We start from the raw sequence: 15,789 nt of genomic DNA, 5'->3' as shown, positions 1-15,789 counted from the left end.
AGAAAAGACGAAGATACGAGCGCTTACACAGAACTAGTTGCTTTCCCTTAAATACATACATAATTGGTAGAATCGCGGTGAGCAACGAGCAAAGTTTACTAGGCTGTTTAATGATGTGCTGAAATTTTTCAGAGAACACCACAGGTGGTTTTCAAGGACACATATTTTTGTCATGTCATGGCTATTGTCATGGCTATGCGTACATATATTTTCATATGAAATGTCTCGGCAATTTTCCGCGGTCTCTGTTCATTATGCCTAGCCATGATAATGGTGGTATGAATATTTATATATATTATTTATATATTTATTATTTTTTAAATCAGAAAATTAGTTTATTCAAACGGCTAATCAGAAATACATGAGAATCATCTGGGCCCTTAGCCCTTAGCCTTTATATTTATATATTATTTATAATATTTATGTTACATATTACATACATTTGCCTTCTTCATTGCTGCACCTTGAAGCTTCCTCGAGCGTCCTGATACAGTCATTAACTTTCAGACCAACGACTATACGGATACACCTATTCAATTTCTCATCTCTGTGCCATAACAAAAATTGATAGAGGAAACGGGCATGCATTGCGATTGAATTGGAAGACCCTTTGTTAGCAGTAGCATCAACCCGTTCCGCTTGTGCCTAATATTGCGACAAACACGGAAACCTTCCCAGAAAAAAAAAAGAGAACGATGGCCTTCTTCGAACCCCCGGCAAAGCATTATTCCAAGCACGGTCTTTTATTCTCAGCATTCTTCGTTACAGAAGAAATCTACTGGCGCAGTCCTAAGCCCGGGGTGCGTCGAAAACGTCGCCCGAAACGGGTGAATTTGTGGCCTCACGTGTATGGAGCCATTCCTCTCTCGGAAGTCTCTGGCTTAAGAGAGTGTCAGCTCTGCCATCGACGTAGGAAAATCCTTCGTTTTTGTGCTCTGCTGACTTTCTTTCTGTTTACCTCTCTCGCGCCGGCTTTAGGCGCCGACTTCGAGACAGCTGAAGACAGTGAATCCATGAGCAAATCGATTAAGCTACGTATGGGCTCTCATTGCGCTCCGTATAAAACTTCGGGTCTCGCGGTAGGCTTAGAGTATTTTCGAGGCACTACGAGCACAAGTTGTCAGACGGGTTCGTGTTAAAGCATTCTTACTTAAAAGCGTAAAGTGCGCCACAAGCAGCGCGTGTCTTGAGCACATGCCTTGCCACTGACATGAATCAGTTATGTATCTGCGCGACCGTGTGGGTGTACCCTGCGCACTTCTGAATGACTCCTTTTTTCGTAATGATGTTTCGGTCCTTACTCTTTCACTCATATGATGTTTATTAAGAAGGGGTATGATTATTTAAAACTTTCTTTGTCTACTTGACCTCGGTATTTTTCTTTCTGCAGCCGCCACAGCTAGTGCTTATAGGGATTGGTCGGTAACTCGGCAAATATATCTGTCGATTTACCGAGTGTTTCAGCGGACACTTTCAACCACTGACGTAATAGTTCTGCGGAAACTCGCAAGGTTGAGAGAAGTAATTGATAAAGGGAAAATGAGACACCCACCTGATCGTAGCAATTGCTACGAAGGAAACCCATACGGATTCCTCGAAAGAAATGCCTCGCAGTTGAAGAAAAATTCATCCTTCCTGGTGCTGGATTCGAAAATGGGACCACCGCCTTTCCGGGGCAGCCGCTGTACCATCTGAGATAACCAGGCGGCTAGCAGATGACAGCGTGAAGTCAAATTCGTCAACAGCACGAAGCATAGGCAAACCCGACAGCTGAAGGGAAATAACTTTCCGAGTCCTGGACCAAGACGAATTTTAACTGCAAGGCTTTTCTTCGGAGAACCCGTATGGGTTTCCTTTATTGCGATTGCTACAATTGTGTGGATGTCTCATTTTCCCTTAAGTTTCAGCCATTACTAAAGGCTTCCTGAAGCAGGTAGGGCAGTTCTAGTTCATGACGTTGTCTACTCGAAGCAGTGGACACTACTTGCAAAAACATGGACATGTAGAATCAAAGAATTAACAAAAATTAATTTATTTTCTTTTTAACGCCTTACTTCATGGCCTACACTGCAATTTCGAAATTCTAGACTCAAAGTTCGCATGGAATATCGGCTTGCAAAGAATTCTCAGTATGACATCACTTTTGAGATTTCAATTCCCGAACATTTCGGAGAAATGCATTGAAATTCCAGTTACTTTTGTGCCTGAATCCATAAAAAGATGATAAGAAACTAACTGGAGCGCCAGTGAATTTCTCGGCAAAGATCGGGAATTGTTATCTCGAAACTGGTGTCATCCTGAGAATTCTTTCCGAAAGCGAACTCCACGGCTAGAATTTGTAAATTGAGATAAGGGCCGTACAGAAATTAGTTAAAACTTAATTAGTGAATTGTGGTTAATTTGCCAATCATGCATCTCAATTCTTCGCGTATTTAATGGCTGCTTCTTCGAGTGGATCAGCTCATGAACTAGTGCTATCTGCCACAGGCAACGTTCAAAACAAATTGATAGCGTTTCCTCAAACACCTGTTATATTGTTGAAGTATGGATGTGCGGAGAAGACCAAAAACAGTAACGCCTATTGCAATTGCGCAATAATTTATCGAATTTCTGGATTTCCCTAATGTATGCGATTTACGGATTGGGTATGCGCCACTTTGACATAAGAGGTGCACAATCTCAAAATATATAGCAAGATATGTGACGTTCTCTGTGAATTCATTTGTCACCACTAATCTTCCCTTGACGAGCATCAGACATCGCTTTCGTTCTTCAAGATTGCTACATAGACATGCATTAACATGGCAAGCTGGGCGAGTTGGTGATTGAACATGTTCCTGTGGGTAGGCAGTGCAACCCTGACGAAAGACAAGAGGAAGTACTCGATACGAGTGCAGACTCATAACTGATTTATTTTTTCGAGGAAGGGAATAAGATATACAGAAAATGTAAACACGTGTGAAGTTACGCTTATCAGGGTGAAAGGATGTTAGCCTATTTTGCCACTCAAAAACTCACTTTCCTTATCCTGCAGAGGATTATCGACAAGGGAATAAAACATACAGAAAATGGAAACACGTGTGAAGTGACGCTTACCAGTGTGAAAGGGTGTTGGCCTATTTTGCCACTCAAAAACTCAGTTTCCTTATCCTGCAGAGGAATAGAAGTCTGGCTGACGCAAGCCTTGTTCCCTTGTTTGAAAAAATAAACCAGTTGTTAGTCTGCACTCGTGTCCTGTACTTCCTCTTGGCTTTCTTCCGGGTTGCGTTGCCCACCCATTGGAAGATGCACGTAGACATCCCACATTCTGCATCTATCAGGATTGGTCTCGGCGTAGCTTGTGCAATGGATAAACGTAAAAATTGTATGAGGATAATGCTGTAACCATAGTGGAAGATGAGTACACACTTTGTTGTCGCACTCTCTATCGGATGAATATCAACACACTTTTTAGCATTGCTGTTATTTTACGCACACAATCTTGATAAAAGTTTTGCTTCACATAGAGTCCAACATATGCGTTCTAAATGCCCGTTTTTAACACGCGAAACGTGATTGCTCCCAGCAAATCCTCGTAAATGACTTCACGCTTGCCTCAAAATCAGAACAAATGAGCCCCGATGTCTCGTGTTCTTAAATCATTTTGTGCCAGAAGAGATGCAGTCGATCGGAGTGCTGCAAAGCACGTACTTACCTAATACGTACTTGTATATAATACATCAGCTCACTAACTAACGTATTGCTTTTCGGGAAAAAATAGCGAAGTTGGGAAGTCAGTGAGTGCAGCCACGAATATAGACAACACAACCGAAAGCGACTCCTACTAATAATTCTGAGCATTAATTATGTCCATTATGTCCAATTATGTCCATTCGACATCTTGTGCGTTTCACATTGTAAGCTCGACCACTGTATGCAGGCATTGTCAGTAGCGTGTAGATGTCAAGCTTGTTATACACCTGATTCACAGTGCGGCCGACCTGTGAAAGTTTGATTGAGCGCTCCGCAATGTGCCCTTCTTTCTTCGCTCTTTATTTTCTGTTAACTTGAATATTTATGCCTGTGGCATTAGTTTAGATCCCACATATTCCCGGCTACGCGTGAAAATCAGTGACTCGTTTGTCGTCCAATTTAGCTGAAGCGTTATACTACGTCAACTAAATACCTCCTTTGCACAAAAATTGCCGTTTTTTGGTCACATCGCCCAATTGTGTGCCGTCTTCGACTGCCATGTCCTTCCCATGGTACCTGTTCCGTTACCTTAGCAAACCGCCCGTCATCTGCTATACGTTTCACATGACCCGCGGAACTCCACAACTTTCTTTTATTTTTGTCTATCAAATACCAACTTTTTTTTATTCTTTCGATCATCCGTGCTATCCTGGACATGGTCTGTCGTGCTTTTGACTCGCTGAGATGGTTTAACACCCTTCACCGGGCACGTGTGCGTCCAGAAGCACGAAAGTGGGTCAGAATGCTCCTGTTGCCGCGTGGCCGGCGTGGCCAAGGATCATAACCGCGTCCTATATGTTCGAAAGGACAATGCCAAAGTCGTCGACCTGCCAGGACGGATCCGAGTGTACCTGTGTCAACACAGCCGCACAATATATATCTGGCTGTAGGAGCCGGGGATGAATTTTTTTTTTCTGAGTAAATTGACCCTTGGCTTGCGGTTACTGTAACCTAAAAAAAGCGTGGCGGTGGTCCGCTTCCAGGAGCTTTGTGGGGTGGTGGTGTGGGTCGATGGCGACTCTTATTATCTGACCGCGGAGAATGGCCGCTCTTCACGTCTGCTTCGCTGAGCTGGAAATAACAGCGCCCGTAATTGCTCGCTCACACGAAAGCGGGAGGGATACATTTGCCGTCCGCTCTGCAGAGGTGGAATGTTGCCCCGTCTTTGTTCCAAAATATTGCCTTGCGTGCTTTGGTGAGTCTAGCCGTGCCCGTAGTGGAAGCGAACGAAATGACCGCAAGAGACGCGACGGCCGAATCCCTCCTAGTGTATAGTTGCGATGAATTTGGTTCGCTTTACGCTTCTTGTTCGAATGCCTGCAAATTGGGATAATACACGTCGTTGTGGAAACTTCGCTGCACTAATGAAAATCAGCCGGAGCGGCGTGTAGGTTATAAAACGAGATTTTTTTTTCTCGCAAGTCGTGACCGAGAGCAGCACATGTCGGGAAGAAATGTGCCGATTGTGGTTCTTAGTTCAGCACCCTTTGCTTCACTCTCCGCACAAGCTGGCGTCCAAAAATATAATCCGACTAGGGATTGAGCCAGTGGTCAAGCGATTTGAAATTGAGCATCGACCAATAACGGCCGCATTAGTCGATACTTTCAATACATAGTGCCTGCGACTTTAGTGCAGATGCGCCTTAGGATGCTGCTGCTGTGTTGACCTTTCGCTTCAAGTCCTTGTAGTGAGATCGTTCTTTCCGGGAAAACAAATGCTGACGAAAAATATGGCAGACAGAAGGGCACTGAAATTATCGCAGCCCGCAACAAGTGCTTGATGGTGTTACGTATTCGTACGTATTCGTGTTACGTATTCGTGTTCGTACGTATGGTGTTGCGTATTACGTAGGGCGGCAGAACGACCGGCCCAAGGAACAGACTACCTACGTAGTGCCAGGAAGACAATGCCGCTTATTCGTTGGGTGACGCTCTTTTTGAGCGCTAAGCAGTCAATCAGGGAGTGGCTAAAGAAAGGAAGATATCGCGGCAAGCGGGGCAATCTTATCTGAAGATTACAACGTAGAATGCGACCAGCACCGCGAATGTTACAATGGTTCTTCCAATCAGGTTGGAATCACTAAACGCATCGAGTAATGGGATTATCGGTAAGTATACCGTTCAAAGTCACCGAATTCAAAGGATTTGAGAGTTACTGGAGGCAGGGACGTTTTCTGTTTTCTTATCATTCCGTATGACGTGTAATATCGGCGAAAATTGCTGGGCGCCACCAATGATCTCTTATTTAGGACGAAGTACGTCAAAGGATACGGGTGCAGGTGTTTTAAGGCGAAGCATTCTTTGCCTGCCATTTCTTTGTTTCCCTGGGTTTGTCGGTCGTTCGGGTGTTCGTCAAGTTTGTAGACATTCACTATAAAACTTAATCACGTGCGGCTGCCTGATTCGAACCTCAGGCCTTGAGCGCAGCAGCAAGATTCTCTAAGTATTAGGCCATAGCCACGGGTACAGTGCACGCTTGTCAAATTCCATCTAGCACTTTCAGATGGCGGCCGCGCGTGGATTACGATGATGGTTTCCATACTAGGTTAGATACCCACAAAGTGCAACTTATAAGAGAAAAGGACGCAGATCGAACGTACATGCTGATATTCATGTGCAGCAAAGCACCAGTGAAACGGGTAATTATTTGCTATACGACAAATTACGTTGCATACAATGGTGTTTACGATTGGGGTTACGTTCACTCTGCGTGTAATATCAAACGCGTAATATCATGTAATGCCAATTACTGCGCCCCGCATAAGTGACAACTCTAGTGTCAAGTGCACTTTATCTTTATTCACAACACGGCTGATACATGCTATTCCGAAATCACAAAACTAAATGAGGCAGGTCTGCACAGTGCACCAATTATTCGCCGTGACGCTTCAGCGCAAGGTTAGGGCTGAAAACACAGCGCTGGCATAGTCACGAGCCGTCGGCGCACCTAGACTGTGCCCACAGAGCGCATAGCTGTCAAGGTCAAGCCCGCACGACCGCGCACGGCTGAAGTACAACTGGTACAACGCCCCGCTTCCCTCACCTGGTGTCACGCGCGCGACGGAATACGGCGCGCTTCTTCCCATGCGCACGCAGTGGGCGGCGCGCATCGGCGATGGTATCCCAGTACGTCTGCATCGCAAACAAAAGCTGTAGCAACTGGGAGAGGAGGTCAACCCGGCGTGCCTCTGCCTACCCTCGTCCTCCACGACGCTTTGCCTCATTTGTCATTTCTGCCTTCGCTCAACGTTACCTATACTTTCCTGTAGGCATCGCTACCTTGCCGCGCGCTTGCGATCCTTGGCTTTTTCCCTCGCGTGATTTTGCACACCTGCAGGCGCCTTCCTCGTTCGCTTGCTTCGCGGGTTCAGACAGACGCTGCAGTTTTGAAAAGCTAACAGTTGCGTTTGTGCGTAAAAGCCTCCCTCCACAGTGCGCGACCACGTTTACGGAGGCGTCAAAAACTCGCTAGCAAGTTTTCGGCTCTTGCAAACTTTTTGTGGTGCTAGTCTGAAGTTTTCAACTCAGATGCTGGGCTTCTGCTTAGGAACCTAAAATTGTGCCAGAACGAGAAGCAACAAGCAATAATGCAGTGAATCACTTTATTACCTATACAGGACATTCCGACTTCTCATGCAGTTTTCATAAAGACAAATTCGACGTGTTCCAGGCATCGACCGCCAAGGATGCAACAGTGCTGTCGTTCACCGGCGCTTTTAAATAACGTGTTAGAAGAAAAACAAACAAACAAGTAAACAAATACAGCTGTTACATGTATATTATATGTATAATAAATGAATTACTGCAAGTAGAAAAGCTGGTGATCCTTTCGAGGAATTATGTCTATGCAATTACTTTTGTATTTGCTTGTTTAAAGCTGTCGAACGTCGAGTTTCATATTGCGCACAATTCGCACCGCAAAAAATATTACAGCACTTGCAATAACTGAGCCTACAAAGACTGCGTAAAGTAAAGCGACGTTGTTTTGCAGATCTTAGCGAGAGCCGACGCCATAGCTTGACCCTGCCGACACTGTCTTTGGACAAGGCAATAGCCACTTCTGTGGCACTCTGTACGAAAGCCGATACGACGTTGGTGCTCCGCAATCTGAATCGCTAATATGTCTGAGGTTGCAGTCTTGCCGCATCCTCGACGACTACGCCGATATGGGATCAGGCCACATTCCTAGCATCACCCCTCCTCCTGTTGTGAGGGTTAGCTTTCATTGTAAAGAAGAAACAGGACGAAGAGAGAGAGAGAGCAATCATCGAGGGGCTACCACTGTGTCGCCTGGCTCCGAATACCAGAAAGACATGCCATACCGAATTCCCTCGGCACGCTTGGACGATGACAGCTCGGTTTCATCGATTACCTCTATTATACCGCCGCTGGTTTCCTGACGTGTTTCCCCCCTTTAGCGAAATATGTCTTGTGTTGTACGTCTTCGACTGGTCTGTGACTTCTGGATGAATAGTATCGTTCTTCAGCTGTAGGTTTAGCAATTGAAGACTCATATCGTTCAGGAAACTGAATCTGCAGTACTCTTTGGTGCTGCACGAGCAGATGCAAATCTTCAACATGCATCCGCTATAACCTAAAGGCGTATTCCGGTGCTTAACAAGGCTCATAGAAGAAGAAAGCTCCAGCCACTTGAAAGGATGCACGAGTACATGTACCTTTCTACTGACCCCCAATGGTACAGTGAGCAAATCAATAGCAAATCAATAAATAATTATCGATTTATATACTTGAGAAGGCACCCGAGGAAGTCAGCCGTTTATTGCTAATCTAAGTTTACTCAACTCATGTGATCATTGGCAATTTTTCAAATTTTGATGCTGGTTTTAGTAACTTCTGCTGAAATTGAAGTCCAGGCTAGAAGTTGAGAAGCAACGGGCATGGCCGTAGGAACGTAGCAGCCATGGCATCTACTTTTGCGCCATTCTTCGAGGGAGGGGAAAAGGTAACGAAATCGAAAGAGCGAGATAAATAAATGTTTGTGTAAACTAGCGATAGAGACAAAGGTATGTCTCTTCGCCCTCACGTAGGCGGCTTCCTCATTCCAGCTACCCGTGGGCTGTCCATCAACTTTCGCTCGTGATCTAGCCGTGAGCGGAAAGTATGGCCTCACACTGTTCCTCTACTTCCTCTTCTGTCGTCTCACCTTCGGCTGCTCTTTTGATCACCTATCTTTCGTTTCTGTGAGGGTCCCGAGGGCCCCGAGCACTCCATTATTATGTGGCGAAGAGTGCGCGGGGCGCCGCAAAGAGTGATTCTGCGAATTCTCCCCATTAATTTTTTTAGAATGTCACAGGATTTCTGACATACAAGAAATGATCATTTCTGAGTAAGGTTTGTGAATATTCCGAGGATCAGGTTCGCGTTAGTTATAACAACAGGCAACGAATATTGTGTTACTGTTTGGTTTTCATTCTCCTTTTACTTCCTCATCGTTAATCATTACATGTTAATCATTACGTATGTCTTGCCTAAAATGTAACATGCATCCAACCCCTCGTTGATGAATTTTCACATGTTTCAAAAGCAAACAAGTCTTGAACTCTATCAATAAAACAGTTTCAAAACTGTGTTGTCCAGAGATAAAAATAATATCGACCGCAGAGGTTCGGTTGAAGGGTATCAAAGCGCACGGCTCGAGAAGTACAAGAAGTGGAAACAGTGTGCAAATAAGGCACGAAAAACTGCATCGCGGTCGACAGTTGTTCGGAGGACGAAGACTGTGGGAGATTACCCTTATGACGCACCACAGCCGCTGAAGCCTGAAAGCCACGCCCAACTCGAGCAAGCATCCATCGCAGTCGGGACGGTTAAGCTATAGCAAAAAGAAGTAAGCCAGAGGGGTGACAGGAAGCCAGAGCTGAGCCGCCCCCATCGCTGGGATTCTTGTCTGTATTTATTTTGCCTCTGTCTCTCTTTATGATTCAATCCCAAGAAGTAGCACACGCCTGACACCACGTCGTCGTTCTCTCCACAGAGAAGAAGGTACTACTCCGGCCGAGGGACACGGCTTCTAGATACGTAGTCGCACACAACAGAGCTCCTGCCCCAATAGGCTTGTCGACGCGAAATAGGTGGTTTGTCGCTGAATCTCTGCCATGAAAGCTATCCGCATTTGACCTCGGGGAACATTAGAATGTTTGGCATGCCATTCTGGCTTCCTCGTTTCTTACTCTTTATGTGCCAATTCATGAAGTATTACTGTTTTTTTTCCTTTTATGGTGCAAATCGCTGACCTATGCATCAAACAAATTCTTATCAGCATTGCAGAACCGAGAATTCTTCATCGCGGCTGAACTATACAGTTCGGTGCAGCGTATGTAGGATGTTGTCTATCATATCACAGCTCGGGTTCACACAGTTGCACATTTTCTTGGCAATTTCGTGACTTTACACGGGAACATCCCTCCTCAGTTCTTTATTTCCTATGTGTTCTTGTAAATTAAAAGAAAGAGAAAAGCTTACGAGACAATCCGATCTTGATAGCTAAAGAAAGGTCATGAAAACAGCTGAGAAGAGCCCACGTATTCTCGTATGTTTCACAGGCACTTAACATAATGGTAATGCCTTTTAGATGTTGCCGGCCTAAGGCAATATCTGAAGACGGCTCAATTACTTCTTGGCATGTTCTTGTGGTTTTGTAATGAAACAATGAACTTTACTGCGTGCACACGAAAAAAAAAAATTCAGCGTATTCCATGCCACAAGTGCATCAGTGTTACGGGAAACATTGTCTATGGACGACAAGACGTGCTTTGTGTGTTATTATCAATACCAGTTTGCGCTTAATTGAGAGCTTTTGGACCAATTCAGTTTAGCGCAGCTCCAATGCTGGTTTCCGCCCAACTTTGAGGTGTCGTTGTGTTGTTGGACTGTTTGCACAGCTCGCAGTCGATAGCAGGTATGGTGGTCAGATGTGTAGCTCAGCGCGAGGTTCCCCACAGACGTGTCTCGCTTTTGCAGTACACGGCAGTGCCACTCAATCTGCAACGCTACCGGTGTCCTTTCATCCGCTCACCTGGGCGTATCCCGAAATTTGAAGGTACTCCTCTTTGAAGCTACTTTTTCGGATGCCGGACGCATGAGGAAACTCATGGTCTGATTCTATTAAAGCTTCCACAAAAGAAATTAAATAATTATGTTCTTTTACGTGCCAAAACCACTTTCAGACTATGCGGCCCGCCATAGTGGAGGACTCTGAAAATGTCGACCACCTGAGGTTCTTTAACGTGCACCTAAACCTAAGTGCAGCTAAATGCATGTTAATCTAAACCTAAATATGCGGGTGTTTTCGCATTTCGCCCCCATCGCGATGCGGCCCAAAAAAGATTGTCTCTTCGCTGTTACGCATAGCATTTCAATGCTAGAAATTCCAGGCTACTGCCCTCCGCGAAGTACGTGCAATAGTAGAATCTCCGGATACCTTGAAGCACTTACGTCGGGCTTCAAGACAATCCCCTGCTATTCTGACATTTCGAGGAAACCTACGTAGTAGAGGACACCTAGCCGGCTAATGAAGAGACATGATTTGAATTTCTTCTTTTTGGCAGATCAATTACATCCTTCATAACGAGGCTACCAGTTCATTGACCAAGTGACTGAGGGAAAAGATAATTTATTAGAGAAAATTCAGGGAAGTTGGCCTGATGTAAATGTCATATATTGTGCTACTCGGCTCAGATGGCAGGAGAAGAGGACAAAATGAGGTGTATGAGGAGTAACAATGAGGATGGGCGTTTCGATGCCTTCACGTACGCGCTCGTGTCCAAAGAAGGTTACTGGACAAAGGCCCTACAGCAAAACATGTTAATTTATCGAGCTCCGAGGGGGGGGGGGAGGGGCGGGGAAGGTTCGTAATGCTTATTGGCACACAGGCACGTATAATTTATGTCAGTATATACTGAACCAGACCTGATTCAAGCAGTTTGATCGCTCCTTTGATACACAACCTGCAACCACTGCGCACAAACCGACCATGATTACGTCATTTGGATAAGTTCGACCCCGAAATGAAGTTTCGCATGCCACCCAAGTTAACGCTGCAACGTAAGTTTGGTACACCGAATACGACTTGGTGTGGCATTTCCATGGCGTGGTGCGCACCTGATCCTGATCGGTCTGGAGAGCATCGACTTTATGGGGTACTTGTGTTTATCTACTAGAACTAATCTTGGGAGTGTTAGCCATCGCCACCATTCACGGCCTTGGCTGCGGATGCGAAACATACTCCCTGCCGCAGGCGTCAAGTCTACGTGAACTTTTTGGGTGAACGCAACTGTTCAATAAACCCACACATGCTATCTGAAGGCATCAAAGCTGCTGTATTTCGGATTCTCGTTATGAAAGACGAAATGAATCCGAGGGATACAATGTTTTTAAGGCGAAAACCTTATGTCTCATCTTTCGGTTTTCAATGGCTTATACCCACCGTAGAACACGTCGACTACACGAAAAGTACAAAATCCTTAATAATAAATGGCTCATGCCCTCGTAAGGATGCAAGATAGATGATTAAGATGTTTGATAAGGTAAATTAAGATGGTTGACGAAGTGGATTAAAAGTATGACCAAGCGGAATAAATAGATGACTCGAGCGTGTTAAAGACAAGATAAGTAAGATTGACGACTAAGCGAATTAATATGATGACAACTAATTAAAAGGAAGACTAAGTGAATGAAACTAGTAGAATTAGGAGGATGGCTTATCAAATTAAGATGAGTAAACGAAATAAGACAAATACTCAGCGAATAAGGAGGGATGACTAAAGGACAATGAGCAAAACGGGAACAAGGTAAAAGCGGACGCCAACGTTTCGATAGGTGGACATGTCTTTTTCAAGGCGACATACGCTTTTCTCTGCGCATAATATATAGGTAGGGTTCGTCTAAAGGGAAGAGGGGGGGGGGGGGTAAGGCAGGTGTATGTGGCAGAGACCGAAAATGTGTTAGCAACGAGGTTGTAGAACTCAGAAAAAAAAAGTGCAGTGCACAGCGCTGGTGAGACGGCCGTGTGTCAGCGGGCGCGTCAACCACCATGCATATGTGCACAGCACCCCTCTATTACCTGCTTCGCTGGTGGTCGTGGGCTATCGTGCCTCTGAAAGAGATAAGGAAAGGAGCAGCAGAAAAGGCTGCTCGTAAAAACAATAACTGAAAATGACTGAATATATAAATAAAAGAAAAATGGAAGGAAAGGCAGTAAAAAAACACGTAGCAACCAAACTAAGTCTCGTTGCCTATAGCTTGATATTTAACATAGAAAATAGATTCTAAAGCTTCCTTTGAAATGTTTATGCCTATTGGTTGCAATGTCTTGAACTTATGGATAAGGTACGATTCTTTGTATTTCTTGATCAGAACGGAATTTTGACTGTAAGATGTAGAGTTTAAGTTCATCAAAGTTATGACCTGCTTGGCTGAAATGCTCGGTGACGGCGTTTGGGAGCTATTAAAGCGAAAGCTTTACTGGCCGCGAACTTGCGATTTCACCGTGGTGGTACTCCGAGGAGGCACATAACGTCACGGCGCGTTCCTCGTCATTGCGCTCGCCTCCGCTCGCTTTGCCAGCTGCGTCGCATGCCTGATAACATGTCGGAGGATTGAAAAGGAGATCTCGCTTGCGCCGCAACCACAGTGGAGGCGGCAGTATGGACGGCGACAATTCTGATAAGCAGGAGGAGGCCTGGAATCGACATCGGAACGAGATGAAGAGGAAACGAATCGCCCAGGAAACAGACGAACAGCGCGCAGAACGACTGGCTAAACGCCGGAACATAGCTAGACAACCAAACAAACCTGGACTTGCAATCAAGATTAATCAAGGCTACGCCTTAGCTTTCGCTACGTATATCAGGGCATAGCGGAGCTAAGCCAGTGCCAATTTTTTAAACTGTATCCGTGTGATGTCGCTTTAATCCCACGTTCATTGATTGTACCGTTTCAACGACATATCGTTTCTTATAGAAGGAATATTCAAGCATATAAATCACATCCGGACTTCTAAATATACAGTTAATGTTCGCTTCGTGGGTGTAACTACTTGCGGCGCTTTTAATTTTAATATCAGTTTGAAGGTGCCTGCTCCTTTTATTATCTCTGTCAGAGACACGATATTCCGCTACCACTAGCTGAAGAGGTAATAGAGGGATGCTGTACATCCGGCCATTGACACGCCGGCTGACACACGGCCGTGTCACCACCCTTGAGCACAGCAATGTGCTATTCTAAATTCTACACCCTCGCCGCTAACATACCTTCGGTCAGTGTCGCACCTACCCGCCTTACCTTCTCTCCCATTTAGAAGAACCCTAGCTATATATACTTTGGCGAGGAAAGCATATGTCCCCTTGAAAAAGACAACTCCACTTGTCGAAACGTTGGCTCGCGCTTTTAGTTTGCTCTCGTTTCGCTCATCGTCTCGAATTTCTGTCTCCCGCCTTCCCCGCGCTTTTCCTGTGACTTTTGGTGATATAAGGAGTGTCAACTTGATTCACCAGGCATGTGCTGTCTGCTGTCCGGGCAAGTTGATAACTTAGGCCATTGCGTATGTGTGCCACCGAGTATGTGCCAGCCAGACAACTCCTTCACTGCCTTTGTGATTTTGGTAGGTGCCCATTTTTTACCAACAGCCCCCCCCTTCCCCCCCCCCCAAAAAGAAACAACGATACTGGGCGTTGCTACGAAGCTTCGAGTGGGTTGCACTGACTAAAATATTGTATACTATGGCGCGGTATGATTTAGCGTTGTCCTCGCTAGCAAGACTGCCCCTTTGTCTGCTGATATGTGATTCACGGATTGCGTACTTATGTGCTGAAGGTTCCACAAGGAAGCTATCCCTGACTGAAATAGGCATTTTCGGTAGTTTCCGCCACGAACAGTTATGTACCATTAAACCGCACGATGAATGTGCGTACGCTGCCTAGGTGTCGGCTTCTTCTTCTACTGTGGCTGGTAACGTGTGCACGGGAAGAAGACTATAGTAGCACTTTTCTGCGTCACAAAACGCCGGTTGCTTCACGTAGCAGGCTCTGTGAATGCCACTACTTTTCCAATATATGTAAGGACGTCGATCAAACGAAAGGCAACAACTCCATGCCAGCGTGAACCCTTTCCTCAGATTAATTACTTCAGACACGGCCCTGTCACCGATGAAATCGGCCTAGTAGAACAGCGACGTCAAAGATGCCGCTTACACGTGTCTAACGCACTTATGGAAACACAGCCCTCTCGGTCTCCTTCGTTTCCAGCAAAAGTGGTTTGTGACACCCGCTGTCAGCGAGAGGCGCGACGCAAATGCTTCTGCGCAGCTGTTTCCGCACAGAGAAAACCCTTGTAGGATGGCACGGCAAGTGCAAGAGGCATGTGCCGGCCAAGATGTCACTTTTTGTAAAGGGTGTGCCATACATTGTCGGACAAAAATGACGCCCCGCCGTTAAGCGACGCCCAGTTCTTAGTGTATCGGCAAATTTCGACCCCGTTTTCCCCCATTATTAAGGCGAAGGCGCCATGAAGCGAAAGATCCGGCGAGGGCCGAGCGTTAACATCGGATTGCAAGAAAACCACGTGATCAAGTGATGATGTCACGTTCCCGGCACTGGACCTGCTACGGCCTGCACTGTGAAATCCCACGGTGAACAGCCACGGCATCGGACGGACGCCGTGGCCTCTAGCAAAATTGAAATAAGGTGCGTTGCAAGTTAGAGCTTTAAGTGCTTTCTGGTCACTTCAAGTGGCGCGCGCGTTTACTTTTCCGCTGCTTGTTTACTGAATGCTTAATAAGTTATCTACAGACCGCCAATGAAGATGTTTCGCTCTGAAGTCATTGTCGACGCTCATCAGTACAATTTCCGTGTACTCCCACTCTCATTGCGACTTCCTTTGATTAACAGTGAACTGAATCTAGTAAAGTATACCAATGTTTTCCATTTCTTCATACGCCATTTGCATGTTTAGATAGAACGCCCTCGCTTTCCCTTTCTTGTTAACTGTGTATATGTGTTCAAAACAAATAATAATAATAATAATAATAATAATAATAAT

General features: G+C 45.4%; 1 protein-coding gene across 2 annotated transcripts in view; it reads left to right on the top strand.

Annotated features, from left to right (window-relative positions):
* LOC135919011 (uncharacterized) overlaps positions 1–15,789 on the top strand; it is a 997,771-nt gene that overhangs the window by 79,227 nt on the left and 902,755 nt on the right. The window lies entirely within an intron of this gene.

This window comes from Dermacentor albipictus, chromosome 9 (assembly GCF_038994185.2).
Source record: "Dermacentor albipictus isolate Rhodes 1998 colony chromosome 9, USDA_Dalb.pri_finalv2, whole genome shotgun sequence".
NCBI lineage: Eukaryota > Metazoa > Arthropoda > Arachnida > Ixodida > Ixodidae > Dermacentor > Dermacentor albipictus.
This window is presented reverse-complemented; position numbering and strand designations above follow the sequence as displayed.